This window comes from Leptonotus elevatus, chromosome 16 (assembly GCF_054856555.1).
Source record: "Leptonotus elevatus isolate MCC_2025b chromosome 16, RoL_Lele_1.0, whole genome shotgun sequence".
Classification (NCBI taxonomy): Eukaryota; Metazoa; Chordata; class Actinopteri; order Syngnathiformes; family Syngnathidae; genus Leptonotus; species Leptonotus elevatus.
Window position 1 is genome coordinate 15,253,756 of NC_141254.1, and position 22,898 is coordinate 15,276,653.

Below are 22,898 nucleotides of genomic sequence, written 5' to 3' on the forward strand. Positions count from 1 at the left end.
TGAATTGCAGCCTCAGTCTGCTCTCATGAAAGGTTTAGTAGCATTTTGTGAAAAACGTAGTAGGGCATTAAACCTTTAAAACTAAGTACGGTAATATCTGCTAAGGAATGCAAGAGCTAGAATTTGACCCGACCTTCTACCTTATCATGTATCAGCTTGGTGTAGTTATTTTGGTGACACATTTTACATCAGCAGATAGGATATTTTGGAATAAACCAATAAATTAACTCATTCACTGCCATAAGTTGATTTAAAAAAATATTATTAAAAATTATTAATTTTTTTAATTGTAATTAATTGCATGACTTCATTATTTAATTCACGATTAATCACAAATTTTATATTTGTTGTAAATGTCCAGTAAAAAAAAATTCTAGGTTTTCATACTCCTGTTAACAAAAGTGGGAAAAAATGTCAAACTAATAGAAATAGTTTAAATGAATTTTTGACGTTTATAGCCGTCAATGGCAATGAATGAATTAAAAAAAAAGAAAAGAAAACATTATACAAAATTTGGGGCGTCAGGCGATTACAATTTGTAATCATAATTAATCGCATGACTTCACTAGTTAACTCACAATTAATTACTCATTTTATATCTGTTCTAAATGTACAATAAAAAAATAGTTAAAATTAATTTTTGACGTCTATAGCCGTCAATGGCAGTGAATGAGTTAATCAATATAGACCTTTAAAGGGGAAGTCAACACCAATTTTGTCTTTATAATATATTCTATGTGCCCCCACTAGTCTAAACACGGCATTTGTGGAATATGAATCAAGCAGTAAAATCCACCCGTTTTTTCAAATCCATCTCAGGCGGCGGCCATTTTGAATTTGCTGTCGACTGAAAATGACATTACAGTTGCTCGGGGCTCAGGTAATGACCAATTACGGCTCAGTTTGTGAACATCACATGACCAAACTCAGACAACAGGTGAGCCGTGATCGGTTGCTACCGAAGCCCTGAACTGTGATGTCATTTTCAGTTGACTGCAAGTGACAAAATGAGATTGATAAAAAAAAAAGTGTGGATTTTGCTGTTTAATTCATATTCCACAAACACAACATTAATCAGAATACTGTTTAGACTAGTGGAGCTGCATAGAACATATTATAGTAAAGAACATTTTATTGTTTAGCATGATGATGAAACAATTACAACATTTCTCTGTTCAAATAAAATGGTCCTTCTTTTCAGGGGGGGGGGGGGGGGGTGTATGTAAGTTTCAATTAGCTTACAAACTGACAGATACTCTCTATCAACTGCTTCACAAGTGCCTTCTGAATGCAACGATAAGAACTATAAAATGCCACAAAAGGAGAGGCGTGCACAAATATGTCAATGTGAGAAAAGCTTCAAGAGCATTTCACAACCGTGACATGTTGACACTTTATTTCCACACATTTCCGCCCCCGCTTATCTTCCTCGTTTTGTCTTCCCCTTTGCAGTAATGCAGCCGACCAGTTGTCAGTGTCTTAACAGTTAAAGACACTGGAGCAGCGAGAGTCATCGTTGGCCCTCGGCAGCAACGTCCACCGCAGGTAACTAATTCAGATCAATATTGAATAACTGCAAGACAGGCGGGGGTGAATGTTCATTCCAGGTTTGATTCGGAGAGATCCGGCCCCCCACTTAGTGTATTTGACAAGCTGAGTTGGACACTCTGATTCTGCGAGTGTCAGTTTGTCAAATACCCGAAGTGAGGCGTCACTGGCCTACGAGACAACGCCGACCTCAGCAGAGACGGCGAGTCAACGGGCCTGGAGGGAACCTCGATACGTGTTACATTTTTACCTCATCGATCGATTATTAAGGAAATAGGCAACAAGCTGGTGTCCATTTGAACGAATGACTCGAGACAGTTGATCGTATACAATGCCGTATAGAAGATGTCGTGCAGCATGACTGAATGACAAAATATGTGAATTGTATACTGTATGTACTGTAATTAAAGAGATTCCGCACAATTGTTACTGCTGAATATTATAATAACGAATATAGTTTTCTGCTCAGTCAAAGTGGGTTGCGCTCAGACACAAACGCTTATCATCCATTTATATGCTTCCTGTTATAAGAGCTTTCGATTTTTCATTAGAGTTAGGCCTACTTTTTTTTTACAGCAAGTTCGTTATTCCAAAAGGCTTAATTTTAGTACTAGTTTTTTTGTTTCATATTATTTTTATGGCGCATTTGTAATGTGCAAGATGAAAAAAAAACGGTCACTAAGCATTGTGTAATAACGTAAACTATAACTGTTTGACCTTCCGTCTTCTGTTTGGATGTACAGCAATACTGAAATAAATACATTTAAAATAAACCCCCGAAAGCTCGATGTTAAGAGACAAAGTTGAAAATGAGGAACATTTTGGCTCTAATTATAGTTAGAGTTAGTTTTACAAACTTATATTTTATATATATATTTTGTAGTTTCAGTTAGTTTTCATAAAAAAATAAAGTTTATTTTATTTCTTTAACAAGTTTTTTTTTCTTCAATTTTCGTTTGTTATTTTGTTAGTTTCCATTAAAACCTTGAGACAACCCACATCACTGACACTGTAAATGGACAAACAGACATATTGCATTCTTCCAAACTGTAACATTAGTCGGTTTATTTGGAAAGTCAATTAAAACTTACCTTCATTTAGATTGAGAGTCAGTAAACTATATGTTGAATTCAACAAGCCTGCCAGATAATGCACAATACATGAACACGCAATAACTATCTTCAGTAGGTACAATTCATTTAATGAGGTCACCCATGATTAAGGTCACAGGCGAGCTGGAGTTCCTCAACTGATTTGGGATGAGATGAAGGTACACCCTGGATTGGTCGCCAGTCAATCACAGATCACATATATATATATATATAAAATCCATAAAGAGATGACAGGAAAGGCATTAGAATCAAGTTGTATTGCTTTAAAAGGGAAAACGTTGAGTTTGCAGTTTAAAATGTCACGTTTGTGACACCAGTCCTGGAACTTTCCTGACACAACTCACCAAAGTCCACCTTTTGCTGCTATGTAATAGTTTGTCCACTAAGTGGTGATATTGGTCTAATTCATTTCATGTTACCAATTGAACACATTATAAAAACAGTTGGGTCAAAAGTAAACTAATTATGGATAAAAAATGGACCGATCCACTTTATGGGTCAATTTGACTAAATTTTCTAACTTGTTTAATACAAAATGACCCTTTTTTTTCTTTTCTTTTTTTACCCAAGTAAAGGATCTGACCAATATTTGTGTTTTACACTAAAATACCCATTTTTTGACTCAAAGTTGGGTCAAATTGACCCAAGTAGAGGATCGGTCCATTTTTGACCCATAGTTGTGTTATTTCTGACCCAACTGTTTTTAGAGTGCACAATGTTATCATAGTTGTTTTTTTTTCCACATACACAACTTGTGTAGAAAGCTGCCGTAATTTTAAAATGCATATTGCCGATAAAGCATTTAATTTGATGTGATTTGTAAGATATGTCCTTTTTTTTGTTGCTGCATCAACTGTAAAATCTGATTCTGTATTTTCAATATGGATGACTATGTCAAATGTAAACGTAGCATCAAGCTCAGCCAGGACAATACATTTGAATACAGTTTGGCCCCCGTCATAGGTGTGTGGAAACTCATCACACATGATTCCACTTATGACAACACATTTCTGTAGCATGTCAAAAAAAAACATTTAATTAAAATTGATGTATCGGGAAAAGTATCCAAGGTCTTATCTTCAGTCCTTTGTAACAATTAAATCACAACAATATTAGGTCATAATTGTCCGCTGCTATTTCTTGAAATCCTTTAATAAGGAAGAGGAACACAATTTTTAATCCACTCCCAAAGTGCGGCGCTCCACACAGGTAAATGAGGGTCACCGGATTCTGTTTAGTTCCACTACTAAATACCACGGTACGTCATATGGGAGCTATTTGAAAAGCATTTAAATGTGGCACTAATGATTTATTTCCCTTCTGGACGGCATGAAATACAGCCTCACGTGTATTGTATTGCACTATAAAAGAAAACATTATATGAGCCACAATGAAGCTCTCCGGCCTGACAACAAAAGATAGAGGATGAGGAGGAAGAAGAATACAAGGAGACACGTTGTCATTGATTCTCACGCATTGTGTATTTGGTTTGTTGTCGCTGAAGACAGCACGAGCCAATCAAGCTGTGCCGTGGTCCCCCACATCCAATGTGGAGCTCTCGCCTTACAAGACTAAACTAAATCTTCGGAAATGTCATGAATTTCTTTTGCACTAGCTTTTATCTATAAACCAAGAGCACCATCTCGAGGAGTAAAAAAATATATATATTGCAAGAGGTTCATGAAGCTTCATTTTTCCATCGCTAATAATAACCCTTTTTAGGAATCGGAGGATGTCAATTCGGGCTACTCAACTTTCATTATTTGTCAATGTAATGCAAATATAACCATGCTCCTCTGTTGGGGGCCTAGTGCTCCGTGATTGAGACGTGAAATGTAATGACAGCCAATTAGGGAGCGGTCTGAAGCTCGTGCGGTAGTTGGACACAAATAGAAAAGCAACCGGTTGTGTTGAGTGTTTGTATAACATGTCTCACAAGTCATTTAGCACAATTAAAACCACAAAGGGGACGAATTTGCAGCGTAATTGCCAGGTAACCTGACTTCTTTCTCCCTCTGTAATTGCTGTACTTGTTCCTCTTCTTTGTTTTTTTTTCTTGCAGTTTGGATGCCCTGTGGCGCCATGTTGCAGTTTTGGTACTATGCCAGACTTCCGGTTTGTGAGCGTGAAATATTGTTATATGAAGAGTAAACGCAGACATTATGATTTCATACTAGAGACACAGGTCAACCTCCAATTTGTTAAAAAAAATAATTTCAATGTTCTTAACTCATTTGCTCCCAAAACATATAAACACATTCTATTTTAAATATTACCATGCTCCCAAAGATGTATTTATATGTTTTTTATTTTTTTACATTAAAGCATACAGAAGGCGTTGATGCAGCCTCTCAACTGAAGAGAATGCTCAAAGTAATGGTAGTTATTACAAAAACGGCCAGCAGGTGGCAGCAGAGTATAAGAGATCAACCAGGGCCATGTTGCAAAAAGCTCTTTCCCCCACTGTTGTAAACAGATTTGTGAATAATGATGAAACTTAGCTATATTCTAATGGAATTGCTGCAAGACGGAAAAAGATAGGAATATACTTTTTAACCTTTCTTTTGGTAGGTTTAATGTTTTTTATAGCAATAGAACACAATATTCTGTGGGTCTTGCAAAATCTGTCAAAATCCATTAAAACAGCTGGGAGCAAAGGGGTTTGCTTCAGTGAAAATGGCTGGGAGTGACTGAGTTAAAAGTGGAAGTTAAACCAATAATTTTCTTTACAATATCTCTCTCTCTCTCTCTGGGGGGGGGGGGGCATATATTTTGCCTCACAACTGTGATGTCATTTTCAGTCGACAGCAACTTGCAAAATGGCCAACACACCCCCGTCATGGATAAAAATGGGCGGATAATTTTTTTTTAAAAACATTTTAATATTCTTAAAGTGGGAGTCAAACCAAACATTTTATTTACAATATGTAAAAGTAAAATATGTATCTTGGAGGCGGCCATTTTGCCTCTTGCAACTGTGATGCCATTTTCAGTCGACAGCAAGTGGCAAAATGGCCGCAACCTGTTGTGGATTTTGGTGCTTAATTCCTATTCCACAAACTAAATTTTGATCAGAATGCCTTGTTTAGACTGGCGGGGGTACATAGAACATAATGTCAACAAAAAAAAAACGTTTTTGATTTGACTTAATATCGTACTTGTCGCTGTTGCACTCAAATGGTCCAGCATTGATGCATGAAAGCAGTTACTGGAAAACGTCAATAGTATTTCACTAAGTAATGAATCTGGTGTTACAGGTGTCGAGACTGAAGAGTAAGATTTATTCATGCCTTCTGGCTGCTCATTCTGCCTCCACACTGCATGCTTCCAGAAGCTACAAACAACTGAGGCAGATCTCAGGACTGAAACACAGGGCGACTGTCAAAATGTTTTCATAGCATACAAAGATTGAGCCAAGAAGATGTCATAATTACAGCTGGGGAACATTGCAGTCAGAAGGCTGACATATTAAAATGTGATTTTGAACACCTTGAAAAAACGGGAAACTACTTGTCAAGTGTCATTGAGGTTGCTGTAGGTCATAGGACTTTTTTTGCATCACATGTACGGTTTGATTAAGTGTGAAGTTGATGGTAAATAAGGGAGACATCCTTGTCCAAACCTTACATCCTCGACGGAAGTGTCCCTCAGGGCTCAGTGCTGGGCCTTTTCCCTTTTTCAATGTACTCAATGACAATAGCACATTGTGGGTTTCCAGCATCCAGGGTGAGTCAAGTATTTGCAGCCTTTATCCTGGTGACCTGTGACCCTACCTGGGTCTATCAGTCCAGTATTGCCTCATTTTTCCACTTTAATTGCCTCAAAGCGAAGGTAGGGAGTAATTACACAAACACTTAACAAAACCGTTTGCTACCCTATTTGTGTCCAGCAGGAGCAGGAGCTTCTTAATTAGTTAACGTTACGTTTCAGTGCACAATCAGAGAGTTTGTGGCTCTAACGAACTGACTGTTGATCACACATCAAATTTGCAAATAACGAACAGGTTTAAGATTTAAGATTGTCAGCCCCGACAGTTTTCCGAGAATTGGATGTGGGAGTGTGGCACAAATGAAGATTTTTTTTTTCCAATTTACTACTTGTACTACATCATATTTTACTTTTCATGTGCCTCCCAAAAGTGTACCAAAACACGTGTATTTTATTCGTCCACTTCTAAACTTAATTGTAGGCCACTGAAAACTCAACTGAGGTTTTGGAAAACTTTGACTGAGGTTGAGAGGTAATTTTTTTGGTTGTATTTTTACTTTTTGGCTCTCTCTTTTTGCGACGACATCACAATTTCCAATTCAAATCCCAAATGCTTTTATCTCCTTTTTTAAAACATCATTCAATCATTTGGTGTGATGACAGAGTGCTGGTTTTACAGTTAAAGTCTAAATAATTGAACACCATGTGTCTATTCCATTTCCAAAATGCATGCACCTTTGTTTAAATTTTTCTTGTTCCGTTGGTTTTTTGTGAACTGTTGTTAGTCTGTAATTTTAGTTTCTAAATGTAAATATTACCAATGATGGTGATCCATCAAATGTTTTATTATATTGCTGTAGCGGAACTTAATGGCCAAAGAGAGAGAGAGCCCCCCCCCCACACACACACAAGGTCATTCATTGTGTGTGAACACAAGATTTGTTTTTCCTTAAAGTGAGGAAGACAAATAAATAATCCGTGAAGAAGTGGACTCACACACCCAGGTTTAAAGTATACAAGGTGTGCCAAACAAGTTCCAGGACGTGTCACAAAAGATATATATTTAAAAACCCAAACCACAAATGACAAGATTTCCTCTTCAATGTAGGCCAAATGATCAGCCAACACGTCTAGAAAGAGATTTGCTTCATTTTGTGTGAGAGAAGAAGCGGGAGTTATGGAAGTGTGAACTAGTGGCTGCTTCACCGTGACATCACCCCTACTAACAATATCTCACATCGACCAGGCTCTGAGTGATTTTGTTGTTGTTGAAATTTTCAATTTCAAAGCATCAAGACACTGGAACTGCAGCGGATCCCGGAAGTATTGCATTGTAGCCTGGATTTATCGGGTGGGGCACTTTGGCATGGTAGACGAGCCAGACTGTAAATAATTGTAGTGACAGATCACTCATATTCTATCTATTCATATTTTAACACAAATGGATCATATTGTAACACACTGGTGGTTTTTACGCTGAACATCTCTTTGAGATTAATTTTCTTGGTCAGCAAGTGGTTGATTATTTCCTTGAGCACAACAAAATCCTTTCCTATGTTCACTTCTGTAACGCGAGTCACATATTTTTATTTTGAAGGAAAATGACATCCGTTCATATATTACAAAAATAGGACAAATGAGTTGTTCCACATGACACAAGATGAGATGTTTTTTGTTCAAAGAAATATTTCTCTGTGACATGTTCAAAGTACAACATAAACAAAAAAAAGAGAATGTAATAGCCAATGTCCATTCATTTTCAATAATGCTTATTCTCACACTCACACCTATTGACACTTTTGAGTCTTTAATTAACCGAACGTGGTTTTGGAATGTGGGAGGAAGCAGGAGTACTGTGAGCCAGACATTCTAACCACGAGACCACAATTCTGCCTGATAATAATAATTATTATTATAATAACTAAAATTATATTTTTCCAAATAAAGTCACTGAAATTATTGTGAAAAATTACCAATACTTGAGAGAGAGAGAGAGAGAGAGAGAGAGCGAGAGAGAGAGAAAGACCATTTTACGATGATCAGGAACTAGAAATGAGAAGAATAGAAAATTGGCGTTTATTTCATGCAGTTTTAAGGAAAAATTATATATTGGGATATATAGGTTTATCGTTTTTCATTATCAACAGGTCATGTGGTAAACTGGTCATACCCCAACAAATGCTCCAGAGCCAATAAAGGGATATAAAAAATATATATATCTATAAGGCATACAGAATGCTGCTCCCTGGAGTCAACGGCTCCCGCATGTGGCATTATTAATTTTTTTCCCCTTCATAGGAGTTATGTAACTGTGGCGACTTGTTTGCCTGTCACCACTCTGGAACAGACCAGGGTGCCCAATGGCCACGTGGATGCTGCCAAAAGGTGCAAAAAAACAAAAAAAAACAAAAAAAACAGTCAACTGGGGCTACAATAGCTTGCCACGGCCTGGTTTATACATATGTGAGTATTGATTAATTGAAATGAATACACGCGTAGTATAGTCAAATGTGAGTTCTAAACTTCACTCAAAACAAAGTGAACTGCGGAACACATCATTGCAATGCACTACTTTTGCTGCATCATTAATACAATTCTGCACAACAATGAATTTTACAGAGGCGAGAAATTAGCTTGCGGCGTTGAGGACAATATCAGATAAGGTAATTGCTACTTTCCCGGAGCTTGTTGACAAGATAACTACAGTGTACGCAACGAGGGGAAGCAACGCTTCACCAGATACATTGTAAATCTTTCCTTGCTTGAAAACCCGAAAGACAAATTCAAGCGCTCCTGGCCAAAGACTGACTCCTGCTCGTCACTCCGTCGCCGAAATACTCTCCTCATTTTATTTCAGCCAAGGCTGCATGCAATTCAAATGATTCCCCTTATAAGTGTATGACGTTGAGATGAGAATGGGCCGAGCGGTGCTTTTCCCGCTCAAAGGTGCATCGTGACCCCGTTTATTGTAGATGTTACATTCTCAATGTCACTCTGACTTGTGCTCAGAGGAGCCAAGCATCCTTTTGGAAGACATTGTTAATTGAGGCAGAAACATGCTTGAAGGAGGATTACATGTTCCCTGCCTGCTGCTGCTAAAAAAAAAAAAAACTCATTCAAATAGAAACATCAGCAAGCTCACATAATTACTTTCGCATTGACTGGCTGATCATCTTTATTATGTTCAGTCATATCTAATGCAATGATATTTATTTGAGGGAGAGGTTTTTGTTTGATTGGATGAGGAGATTTTGGGGGTTCGCTAGAACTCGTGGGTCTAACAACAACAGACAGAGCCGTCGCTATGGTAACCGGAGTTGCAAGAATGCTACACACTTAAGATTTTATGTACTTTCTACTTATGACTCTTTGGCCAGAATAAACTCAACAACTTTTCATTTTTTATTCAGCAAGACTATAATTAAAATATCTTTTTTCTGTGTGAGTTGCAGAAAGAAAGAAAATGCACGATTACTTTCTTTCGTTTCTCCTGGAATAAAAATCTGTTTCCAAAGTGTAGTGTATGAACTTCCCCGTAAAAAACAAAAAACACATTGAACTAAGCTTACAAATGTTATAGTGTACATCACGCAAGAGGTGTCTATTGTTTTTTTTTTTTATAAGGTCCATTTTTAATACAATAGGAGTTGCGTAACATCATCAAGAGCTTACAAATGCAGAGAGACAATGCCAAATCATTTTCACACTCTCCAACAAATTAATTCTGCACACGCTGCATGATTCATGTTGAAAGAGGGAAACATTAGACAAATAATGCAACAACAGCGGGAAAATTTGGAGCCTGCGGAAGATGGTTGATGAAACTGAGGCGAAACTTATTCAGACTTCCAAGTGCCAAAACTTCTTTTATAGTTAATTGCTCAACACAAATTAAAAAGGTCTATTGCATGTGTTTAACTTAAAAAACAAAATTGCTTCAATTGGTAACACATGATTTAATAAAGTTAGTCCAAAGTGAATATATTAAGTTTAATTAATTATGAGTTCATTAAACTTAAAGGCGAGGTCTTAAGTTTTGACCGTTTCTGTTTGTAAACAAACAATTTAAAACTGACTCCTCCCATGGCTCAACCCCCACCCACTCTCTTCGTCAACATTGCGCCTGCCTTCAGCGACAGCGTAAACATTGACTTTACGCCTAGAAACGTTCCTTTTATAGCAAAAAACAACAATACAGGCCCCCTAATACGTTAGATTGGAGGCACTTTGGATTAATTCAGGTGAATGTCAAGTTTAACAAACTCATAATTAATTAAACTTAATATTTTCACTTTGGATTAACTTAATTAAATCATGTGTTACCAATTGAAGCGATTTTTTTAATTTAATTAAATTTTTTAAGTTGGTCAACAATTTAACCCATTCACTGCCATAAATTCATTAAAAAAAATATATATATATATATTAAAAATTAGGGGCAAGAGGCAATTACATTTTTTTTTTTAAATTGTAATTAATCGCATGACTTCACTAGTTAACTCACGATTAATCACACATTTTATATATGTTCTAAATGTACCAAAACAATATAGGTTTTAATACTCTTGTTAACAAAAGTGGAAAAAAACGTTAAACTAATAGAAATTAGTTCAAATGCATTTTGACATTTATAACCGTCAATGGCAGTGAATGAGTTCATTTGTAATCTTAAATTGGTTCAACAATTCTCTTTTTAGAGTGTACCACCAGTGATGCCAAATTCCCAGAACAGGCGTTAGTCACAAAGCAGGCTACTTTGAAACTCAGCTTCAACAAAAGCTCAATTCATCCCCTCGATGGCGCTTCCCTCCTCACACCTACAGCTATATATGAAAAGCAAAGCGTATGTCACGAAGTCCAGTGACCTGTCATGTCACAGCTGAAAGAAGAGATGCTGCTAAACGTCGGAGAGGCCTGTGCCCAAAGGAGGCTCAAGGTTGTCAAAATCGGCGGTGCTCATGTGATGGTATTCTCGCTTGTCTTCAAAGCTGTATTTAGAGTTATTTTGAAGGAACAATACATTTATGCTGCTATATAAGATGTACACTGACCACTTTTCATTGTTTCAAAGTGTCAATTCTTCAGTGTCGGGTTCCCTTCTAACTCTATTCTGAGGGGATTTAATTTTTAATTTACATTGCAAATGTTCACTGCAGTTTTTATACAGCAGGGACAAAAGCTTCAGGCCCTGAAACACAGATGTAAAAAGAGCAAAACCCCAGGAGGACCTACATATAATCTGCATTCGAAAGCTTATCTTATAACTTTATAATAAATATAAATCTCTTTTCACCGTCTGTGACTTTGGGATATGCAAAGAGGCTTCTAATGGCAGGCTGTGTGAGGTTACGTTGTGGAAAATGTCAATAGTGGAGAAACGAAACAATCATTTAGTGACATTTGAAGTGTGATTACAGTTTGAAAAAAAGGACATTTTGTAGTCAAAGCAGAAAAACGTGCCTGGTTTAAGAAAACACTCAAGCTGCTGTAAAACACTTAATCTTTTTCTTAGTTTGTAGCATTTATATAATTCCGATGAATCTGGTTGAATCAATTCAAAATGACAGCCAATGTGTCATTTGGGGTAAATGACAGACTTTATTTTGCTTGTTGTAAAAAAAAACTAGATATAGACATAACAGCACGCGAGTGACTATCATCACCTGCAGAGAATTGTGACTAAATCTGCATAATGTTGGTTGAAGATAAGCACTCCGAATTGTCTGCTATCGAGTCACTGAATAAGTAAAAGTAAATAATAGTAAACAAGTCTTACTAGAGAGCTTTAAAAAAATGCTTAATGAAAATACTGATATGAATATAGTAATTGTCACATATAAGCTCGTAGTTGTTATTTCCTGTGTTTTGACTGTGCCACAGGTGCTCCAGTATGAGGCTGGACTGGGGAACAAGAAGTGTCATTAACTCATTCACTGCCATTGACGGCTATAAACGTCAAAAATTCATTTGAACTATTTCCCTTACTTTAATCCCCCCCCCCCCCCCCCAACACACACTTTTGCTAACAAGAGTATGAAAACCGAGAAAACATTTTTTATTGTAAATTTAGAACAGATATAAAATTTGTGATTAACCGTTAGTTAACTAATGAAGTCATGTGATTAATTACAATTAAAAATGTTAATTGCCTGACGGGCCTAATTAAAAAATATATATATTAAAAATAAGGTGCATTTAATCGTAATTAATCGCATTATAATTTTATAACTGTTAAAAATGTATAATAAAAAACATTCTAGGTTTTCATAAAAAATTTAATGAAATGGATTTTTTTTTTTAATTAATAGAAATACATTTTTGACGTCTATAGTCGTCAATGGCAGTGAACGAGTTAATGACTGGCTGGCCCTTATAATGTTATATACGTTCTTATGTCATTCTTATGATACTTTCACAAAGACGTGTGATAAAGATCATTGCTTTAGAGGCAGGACATGCAAGCCAATCTTGGAAATGATTTGCTTAAAAGAGAAAACGTTGGATGCTCACCATGATGGAAAAAAAAAACTAAAAATGAATCACAACTAGTTTGGAACACAAGCATGTGAATTAGTTGCCAGGGACATCAGATTTCTCATTCAACATATCAAAAGAACTGAAAAGATATATTGTACATTTCTTTCCAGTAATAAATTGATTCGAGATATTGCGCAGTTGTTTTAAATGAAAGCATTATGGACGAATACATCATGTGGAAAACCAAACTAAATGTGAAAAAGTGTAGTAATGTTTGATGAGTGCAACATTTTGTAAGACGTTACAGGGCTCCCTACTTCTTTTCAGGATGTTCGGGGGTTTTTTTTGTGTCCATCCTCTTGAAGGACTTCATTATTTTGGCAGCAAGAGGGGGCACAACGAAGGCCATGAATGACTATGTAAAATGTCCCAGATAAGAACACTAGAGCTGCAACACTTAACACTTGCATTTTGCTCTTTTGGAATGGCCTTAAAGTAGCCTTGCTAGAGTGCCTTCTTAATAGTGGTTTACATAAGCAGTTGGTTTAAATACAGCAACACGCAATTTCACTGAAGTGATTTCTTAATTGTTATGCGAATTCATGGCTGATGTAAAAACATTTAAGGTTTAATATAAAGGCTTGATAGTAATCGTTCATTATAGCAGCACATGCTTCAGACCGCATGGCGAGTAAGTACAAAGTGCTAATTACAGTTTTGGGGCGATACAACTTGGCAAGAATTCCCAATAACAAGTCCCCGCTCTGACTTTTCTTGCCAGCGAGTACTATATGAAGCCTGATATTAACACTTCACTGTGGAGCTGAAAGAGGGGTGGAGATAACGGAGGGAGTGTGTGGGAGAGCTGAGACAAAAAAGCAAGGCTTCGGAGCGGCAAAGTGCCAAGGCTGAGACATCAGACCTTCCCCTGAAAAAGTAGGAAATCTGTGCACATGAAGCTTCAAGGTTAGACAAACTGGAGTGGAAGTTTGGGAAAGCGGCACTAACTGGGAAGGGGGGGGGGTTAGTTCCTTAGCAGAAAGTTCAAGCAACAATATGTTATCAGTCTAAGTGAAAAATAATGGCCTCTAAATCATTTGCTAAGTATGCATGTTGGCACGTCGACATCAAGTGGCAAAGTTAACCATCATGTTTAGACTAGTGAGGTCACATATTACACTCTAAAAAAAATTACCCTACGGGTAAAAACTGGACCGATCCTCTATTTGGGTCGGTCGATGTGACCCAATTTTGAGTCAAGAAATGGGTCTTTTTACTTTTAGTGTAAAACTACTCAGAAATATTGGTTAGAGCCCAAAAAAAAAGGTAATTTTGTGTAAAACAATCCAGAAAGTTTGACAGTGATATGATCAAGAAATGTTTACGGTTGACTTCCCCTCTCATGCTCTGTAATCACATTGGGACTCATGTAACAAACTTTTGAAAAACAAAAACATAGTAAATGTATTTCAACACAAAAAATGATATGTTTCACAGAAAGTCAAATATAAAATATGTTTTCTAACAGTATTACTGAGAGTTGAACTAAGTCCCGGGTGTACCTCACCTCTTGCCTAAAGCCAGCTGGGATGTGTTCCAGCTCACCACATAATGAGGACGTAATAATGGATGAGTGATATTACAAAAAAGAATAGCTACAGTATTAGTAAGTGTGCCAAAAAATGCATGATTAATGCTGGTGGTTTGTTTGTAACAGAATGGTTTAAAAATAGATGATTAACTGAGTGGATTTAAAAATAGTGTAGGTACTATTACTGCTTTATGCAAAATCTGATTTTCGCTTAACGTTTGTGACACTGACATACTGCCGTAAAAAACGAATACATTAAAATAGTTTCACTCCCTCAAAGACATAATTAACCTTTTTCACCCCTGATCTCCTATCTGGAAGGATGAACACAATCAAGGTGAAATTGGATTAAAAAGAAGGATCCTTGGCCTACAACGACTGTGCTGGTCGCCATTCAAGGTTTAAGTCTTGGATGTGTGTGTGTGTGTGTGTCTGGCCTTTCTGGCTTGCGCGACTACGGAGGCAGCTGACAGGTACCGGCTGGCCAAGCGGAATGCAGCTTCAGCAGTCGCTGAGGAAAAAACTCGGACATGAAAGGAGTTCGGTGAGGCCATGGGAAAAGGACTTCCGCACGGCTTCGAGGAAATTCTGGTCCATCATCCGGTGACTCAGGAGAGGAAAGCAGTGCACCGTTAACACTGTGTATAGTGGAGATGGGGTGCTGCTGACCTCGACTCGGGACATTGTGAATCGGTGGGGAGAATACTTCGAAGACCTCCTCAATACTACCGACACGCCTCCCTTTGAGGAAGCAGAGTCTGGGGACTCTGAGGCGGGCTCTCCTATCTCTGGGGTCGAAGTCACTGAGGTGGTTGGAAAGCTCCTCGGTGGCAAGATGAGATCCGCCCGGAGTTCCTAAAGGCTCTGAATGTTGTGGGGCTGTCGTGGTTGACACGCCTCAACAACATCGCGTGGACATCGGGGACAGTGCCTCTGGATTGGCAGACTGGGGTGGTAGAGGGTGTGCTCCAATTATTGAGGGATCACACTCCTCAGCCTTCCTGGTAAGATCTATTCAGGGGTGCTGGAGAGGGGAGTCCGTCGGGAAATAAAATCTCGGATTCAGGAGGAGCAGTGTGGTTTTCGTCCCGGCCGTGGAACAGTGGACAAGCTCTACACCCTTGGCAGGGTCCTCGAGGGTGCATGGGAGTTCGCCCAACCAGTCTACATGTGTTTTGGAGAAGGTGTTCGACCGTGTCCCTCGGGGAGTCCCATGGGGGGTGCTTCGGGAGTACGGGGTACCGAGCTCCCTGAACCGAGCTCCCCGATACGGAATGTTTGATTGATCCCTGTATGACCGGTGTCAGAGTTTGGTCCGCATTGCCAGCAGTAAGTCGGATTAATTTCCATTGAGGGTTGGAAGTTGCCCTTTGTCTCAAATTCTGTTCATAACTTTTATGGACTAGAATTTCTAGGCGCAACCGAATCATTGAGGGGGTCCGGTTTGGTAGCCTCAGCATTGCATCTCTGCTTTTTGAAGATGATGTGGTGCTGTTGGCTTCATCAAGCTGTGATCTCCAACTCTTATTCAAAGCAGAGTGTGAAGGAGTTAGGATGAAGGTCAGCAACTCCAAACCCGAGACCATGGTCCTTGGTCAGAAAAGGGTGGCGTGTCCTTTCCGGGTCGGGGATGAGATTCTGCCCCAAATGGAGAAGTTTAAATATGTTGGGGTCTTGTTCACAAGTGAGGGCAGGATGGAGCGGCAGATCGGTGCAGTGTCTGCAGTGATGCGGACTCTGAACGGTCCGTTGTTGTGAAGGAGCTGAAGCTCTCGATTTACCGGTTGATCTACGTTCTTACCCTCATCTAAAGTCACAACCTGTGAGTCGTGACTGAAAGAACAAGATCACAGATACAAGTGGCCGAAATGAGTTTCCTCCGCAGGGTCTCCGGGCTCTCCCTTATAGATAGGGTGAGAAGCTCGGTCACCCGGGAGGGACTCAGAGTCTATTTGAGGTGGCTCGGGCATCTGGTTCGGATGCCTCCTGGGCGCCTCCCTGGAGAGGTGTTCCGGGCATGTCCGGACGACCCAGGACACGCTGGCGAGACTATGTCTCTCGGCTGGCCTGCATGGTAACGCCTTGAGATCCCGCCGGTAGAGCTGATTGAAGTGGCTGGGGAGAGGAAAGTCTCGGCTTCCCTTTTAAAGCTGCTGCCCCCGCGATCTGATCTCGGATAAGCGGTAGAAAATGGATGTGTGTGTGTGAGGGTATAATGCAAGAAAATTAATTTTTGTTATGTTACTTTCTTCATATATACATCAAACCTCTTGGTCTTTGACTGGTTATTATGAAAAAGCCTTTAGATCTCTATCATGGCTGCCAAGAGAGGAGTCTTATTTTGAGTCTGTTCTGTAAGAGAAGAAAATAGTTGATATTGCAATAAAGGTTTATTTGCAGCAAATTTTAAATGACATACACCGACTGAGATGTGTTGGCTTCTTGGGATAGTTTCAAACAGAGCTAGAGAAAGCATTTGCATCTTTATCCAAATGACTGACTTTGTTCTCTCTTGTATTATTTGTGAAAATAGTTTGAAAATGTTTTCTGATGAGGTTTTGTAATTAGCGAGCTCAATTTTCCTGGCACTGGAATTGTCACAAAAAGAGTGCATTTGGAGATTGCCAACCCACCCCCTCCGCTGTGAAAACTGCCATTTGTCTGGTGCCCAAATGTGACAGGCAGTCTAGACGCGTCTTTTTGACTCTCTCGACTTGGCTATTTGAATGTTTCCACCTGCAACAAGAACTCCTGACACACACATTTAAAACAAACTTTCCCTCCCCACACATTGATTAATGCACATAGGCATACAGTTGAATTATCTTCAGCTGTGAGAATGTGAACTTAATTTGACCTTTTCCAAACTTTTGAATGCAAATGTCCAACTGTTTCAATATCTTTTGCACAACTTGCTGTTCTCCAACAAGGAGCTGAATGACAAAATTGAGATGAATTAGAATTGGGATTTAAATGGTCCTCTTCCTCATTCTTTCCACATTTTCACATTGTGAGACCAAGACAACAACTAACAACAGAGTACACCACCACTGTGAGGCTTTGTCAGAAGCAAACACTGACTTTAGAGTTTCATTAGCAGGCTGTAACAAAGAAACAGAAGCAGGAACAATCACAGAAAGGTATACATGTCCTTGAAAATAGTCAATCCATAAGCTCCTTGTTAGAGAACAGCAACTTTTGCAAAAGTACTGAAACATTTAAAAAGTTCAGCTGTAAAGGTCAGGGTAGCACATTTGAGGTTAGTCCTTAAATTTTACCCACAAGCTGAATAACCCTCACTTTCACTTAATCAAATTGAGGCACTATTAGAGAAAATAGGGTACACCCCTCATATACCGCCCAGTGTCATGTGACTCTTTTGTGTTACAAACTCAAGTGTGAATAGGAACAGGTGTGTTGAATTTGGTATTACAGGTCTCGGACTCTCTCATACTGGTCAGTGCGCTATATAAATAAAGATGACTTGACTTAAAGTGCATCATGGCAAAGAACTGAATTGCCAACACATTGAAACTGAGCTGTAGCATAGTGGCCAAGACTGCAAGCTTCAAATCAAATCAAATCAAATTGTAACAATTTGCCCAAAAATATCTTTACAATAAGCCTTTTTCATTGACCATTTATGACTAATTCTTCGAATTAGTAAATTAACACCTTTAGCTGTTCACAATATGTAGGCTACTCCAGACTGGGTTCGGGTTCAAATTTCCTGCCCCGTGACTGTGGATGTGGCGTCATGTGTGCATTGTGTACGCAAAGAAGGGTGTGTGCAGTTTAATTTATTGGCCACAGGTGGCAGTAGCGATTCAAAATTTAATTTTCTGCATTCAGCAGCTTAAAAAAAAGAAAAATCTTTAGATGCCAGTTCAACCCCACAAAAAATATGAGCACAAAACAATCATATTGAAATTTGTTTACGTATTTTGTGTTATTAAATTTGATAATTAATCACACACCTTATTTATTGTCTGTGCAATTTAGTTGATCGTATAATGATGCAAACAAACAATTTCCCTTTGGGAGATGAAGAAAAATGAAAGCATGTTTTATCAGAAGGCTCAGGCACATAATTTATTTTGCCTTTATTGTAGCAGGACAGCTATTTGTTTATGTAACAAATAGTTAGAAATTCAATTTCAAGCACCATCTGTGAAAAGGGAACATAAAAATACAAGTCGAGCATTTTCAAGAATATTGCGACCCAAAACATTGTGTCAACATGCAATCTCATTCTCACTGAAAGTTATAAACAAGAAAGTACATGATGTAAATCGAATATTTGATACGCTTCAGCAGACAATATACTTCTAAAACCCACGTCACTTGAACAATGAAGCAAAGCAAGTGCAGTGAGTATCCATGACCACTCGTGGCTTCTGTAGCCCATCAGGCCCAGTTATGCTCACATTCTAATGCAAGCCACATCCTTTCAATTACAAAGGCTGCACTTTGGATGTAGTGTGTAATGGTTGGGGCCTTAAGAGGTGATGCATATCAGCAACAAGTTACAGCCCTAAAACCTGCCTGATTGTAATTCCACAGATGAGCAACACTTGGTTCATTTCAGAGCCTTGACACGCATTTGATTAATCCCGTAGAATCTGGAATAATATTAGGTGGTGGCTGAAGTATGATGAGTCGGCATTGTAGGCATGAAGATGTTTCTTTTGTGTAATTTTCTGCAGTAAAATATATTTTCTCCACCTCTTGAATCACCTGGGATTATTCACATAAGTGATATGTTGATAAAAATCATACAAGTTTTGGTGCCTGCTTCCTGTTTTGTTGCCCAAAAAGGCTTTGGGGCAGTATATAATGTACCTCTGGTCAGGTAACGCCCTTTGAAACTGTTCAGCTCTTACCGTTACTGATGTAAGGTTTTCGGCTTTCGGGCATTGGAAATAGAATTCAATGTGGTTTGTTTTTACGAAAATTACATGTACTGCACATGTGATCAAGATCATTACAAGTTGTGGAGTGCATTTGTCAAACCATATAATGTTAAGGTACCTCAATGTTTTCTTTGCAATAATATGTTGTATGTACATACGGCCACTAGTCAAAACACGACATTCTGATGAATATTGCTTTTGTGGAATATGAGTTATGTAGCAAAATCCACCCATTTTCATCCATCTCAGGGGCGGCCATTTTGACACAGGATGTCGACTGAAAACGCCATCACAGTTGCTCAGGGCTCAGGTGAAGACCAATCACAGCTCAGCTTCAGGAAACTGGTGAGCCGTGATTGGTCGTTACCTGAGCCCTGAGCAACTGTGATGTCATTTTTAGTCGACAGAAAGTGGTAAAACAGACGCCCCCTGAGATGGACAAAAACAGGTGGATTTTTCTGGTTAACTCTTATTCTACAAAGGCGATATTAAGAACATATTACTGTCCCCTTTAAGCCACACATAATCAAAAAATAAGGATCTTTTTCCTGATAACACTCAACTAACTACTGGTTCAATATGAAATACACTAAGTTAAAGAAGCCAAACTGGATAATATAAATCAAATTGATGTTTTGTTGTTTTCCCCGCCGCTGGCAAAGGGACTCCTTTTGCGACTCAAGAAGCAAAAACAGGAAAAACATTCCACTAATAAAAGTGGGGAAATCGCTGAGCACCATAGTTTTGTTTGTACGTATTTCAGTTAGCATGCAGGCTACATTAAGTGAGAATGATTTAAGCTAGGATTCAACGGGAAGGATTCAAATATTTTGATTCTGAAGATTACTGCATTTAGCTTGTCGCAAAACATGGGAAGATCATCAATTACAGGCTCATCAGTCATGTTTGAAAATCCAAACAAAATCAGCCTTGATAGTCGACACAAGTGAGCGTTACTCGGGTTTAGACTGACATCAAGCAGTCACAGTGCCCATATGTGGTTTTGGCACTACTGCTCTATTCTTTCATGCTCGGTTGGACTTGTGCGGCTGCCAGGAGCAACAGGCGGACAGATACAACTAAGCTGCACAAGAAGAAACATTCATACACGGCGCAGCATGGAACCGACCACATAGAATTAAGGATATACACTTAAAACTAGTCAACACCCATTGTTAATTAAATTTACAGCGTATAATGATGGTGTATAATGACGGTTGCATTTGGGGGTCAATCAATCGTGACACCCGAAGAGCAGACTGAACATGCAAACCTGTTGTGATGTAGACTCTTGGTATTTTCTTATTAAATGAGGCATTCTATTTGTTGGAAGTCACGGCGCGTACTTTCCCTCTTTTCAAAGAAGTGCTCGAGCGGTGTTTGTTTGTGGTCATTTTAGTTGTGTTTAGCTTGTCGGCTTGCTGAGACGTGAAAGAAAAGCGAGACATATAAAGTGCTGGAGAGATGCCAGGTGGCCATTTTTTTCATAGATAATAAAATAGAACAGTGGCCAGATATATTGCATGTAAATTAAATGTTTATTTTCTCCTACCCCCGGCAGTTCCAAACATCAGTCAAAGTTAGCACACAACCTTGAAGCTTTTGTGAGAAAGCAAATGAAGGTTTTCCTTGCTTTTATTTAGCCAATTTGAACAACAGGCGTGTGTTGATTCATCTAATATGAGTTTGAATGTGATTGGTTAATTCTGCACATAGCTGCATGTTCACTTACAATATATATATATATATATATATATTAATATATATATATCAATTGAGTACAAGTTATAGGTTGCATTAATGGTGGGGGAAAAGTGCTCAAAAGATTTATCATGCAGTTGAGCAGGGGTGTGCAGACTTTTATTCCACTGTATATACATGTGTCAAGAATTTGGTTCTGAATCAAATATTTTGTGTTTTAAAAAGTCAAACACACAGACTAAGGTGTTTATTCACATTTTAAAATGCAATACAGTACTAATTTGGCTTTCTTTGATGAATGTAAACATACTGACAGGCGATTTCAATTAAAATGGCAGGCATTCTGATTTGTACACAAGCATTCAACTCATATAGATTGTTTCATACTACAAAGAGACCGCCTCGTGTTTTAAGAGCGCCTCATTGCACTGACATAACTTATCGAACATTTTTTGAAAATTCCTGAAAGAGATCAAAGATGACATCATGTACAAAAAAACACTGATGTCATAGCATCATCTCAAAGCATTTATACACGCTTTGAAGCCATTCTTGATTGTGATCAGGTGACGTGATAGGCATGACTTGGCTAAAATTACATTACTGTATTCATTTACTTTTATTTATCCTGTTAAGGCAATTGATAACAAATTCCCCTTCGCAGTACCGACCACTGCAAACAAAACTTCTCAGTATTCAAACTTTCTAACAATTTGCCCAGGAACTGGGTCACTGATAGTGTAGTGGTACACTTACCTGACGTTTGTAATGGCAGCGTGGGGTCAGTTTTCAGTAAGTGACGGAGTGAATGAAATTGTGAATATGAATGGTCATCTTTCTGGCAACCAGTCCAGGATGTAGACTTCCTTTCACCAATTCAGCTCAGGTCCAGATACTCGTGACCCTGAACAGGATGGATGGTTGGAAATTAGAAAAACAAAATCCACATACTGTAATTTATGCAAACTACACTAACAAGAATATAGTTAACACACTCAACATAAAAAATAAACCCAAATAACTTTGTAAAGACAGCCCCCCACCCCCCATCTCATTAGATTGTGCTGGTGCAGTAGGTGAGAGTACATTGTAAGACAGTCAGGTAGCTAACAGTTCCAAAAAATGCAAATGAAGGAGCTCAAGAGTAATCCCTAAGACTGATATGCAGGCTTTGCATGGAGCTCATGCGCATCTATCTGCTCATGGACCCTAAAAGTTATTCCACTGCTGTGCTCAGGACTCCTCCAAATATAGTTTTCATGGCTCATGTTACCGGATGTAACTGAATTATTTTAGCAATACGTATTTTTTTTTTCCACAAATAGGAGTACAGTATGAGTCCTTTTTTTGTCCCTTGAGGTATAAACTACCTAGTACATTTTCAACAGGTCTCAGGAGGAGCAAACTTGGGAAAATAAGTTTGAGAATATGGCTAAAGGATGGCATAATTCATCACGCCAACATAGGCAGCAGCACAATGATAGTAAATGGTTACCAAAGTAATCAAAGACGACAAAGTCTAAATTAAGGACAAATATGCTCAGGATTTTTCCCAAACTATAGGCACTCAAATTATTGGCTACATTTATGGCAAAAAAAAATAACGTAGATTTTCAGGCTGAGTACAAACCTCAGTACAAACCTGAAACAAAGACAATTTAATAAGTACATTTTCAGAAAGGGCAAACTACAGATGAGGGAACGGGGAATATGTTCTCATCTAAATATAAAGTTAACAAAACAATAATAAACTCATTTATTATTTTTGGGATGGATCTGTGTGTGAGGAATATTTTCTCAGCTACTCACTCATATCACACTAAATATAAAGTTAACAAAACAATACAC

General features: G+C 38.4%; 1 long non-coding RNA gene across 1 annotated transcript in view; it reads right to left on the reverse strand.

The window, feature by feature from the left end:
- Positions 1-1,433: 1,433 nt before the first annotated feature.
- The window catches only part of LOC147160924 (uncharacterized), a 29,167-nt gene continuing 7,702 nt past the window's right edge, over positions 1,434-22,898 (reverse strand). Inside the window, exons 3-4 of the long non-coding RNA XR_015097348.1 lie at positions 21,807-21,954; positions 1,434-1,573 (exon numbers count right to left, since the gene is read on the reverse strand). This is a non-coding gene — a long non-coding RNA (uncharacterized LOC147160924). The remainder of the gene's footprint in view (positions 1,574-21,806; positions 21,955-22,898) is intronic.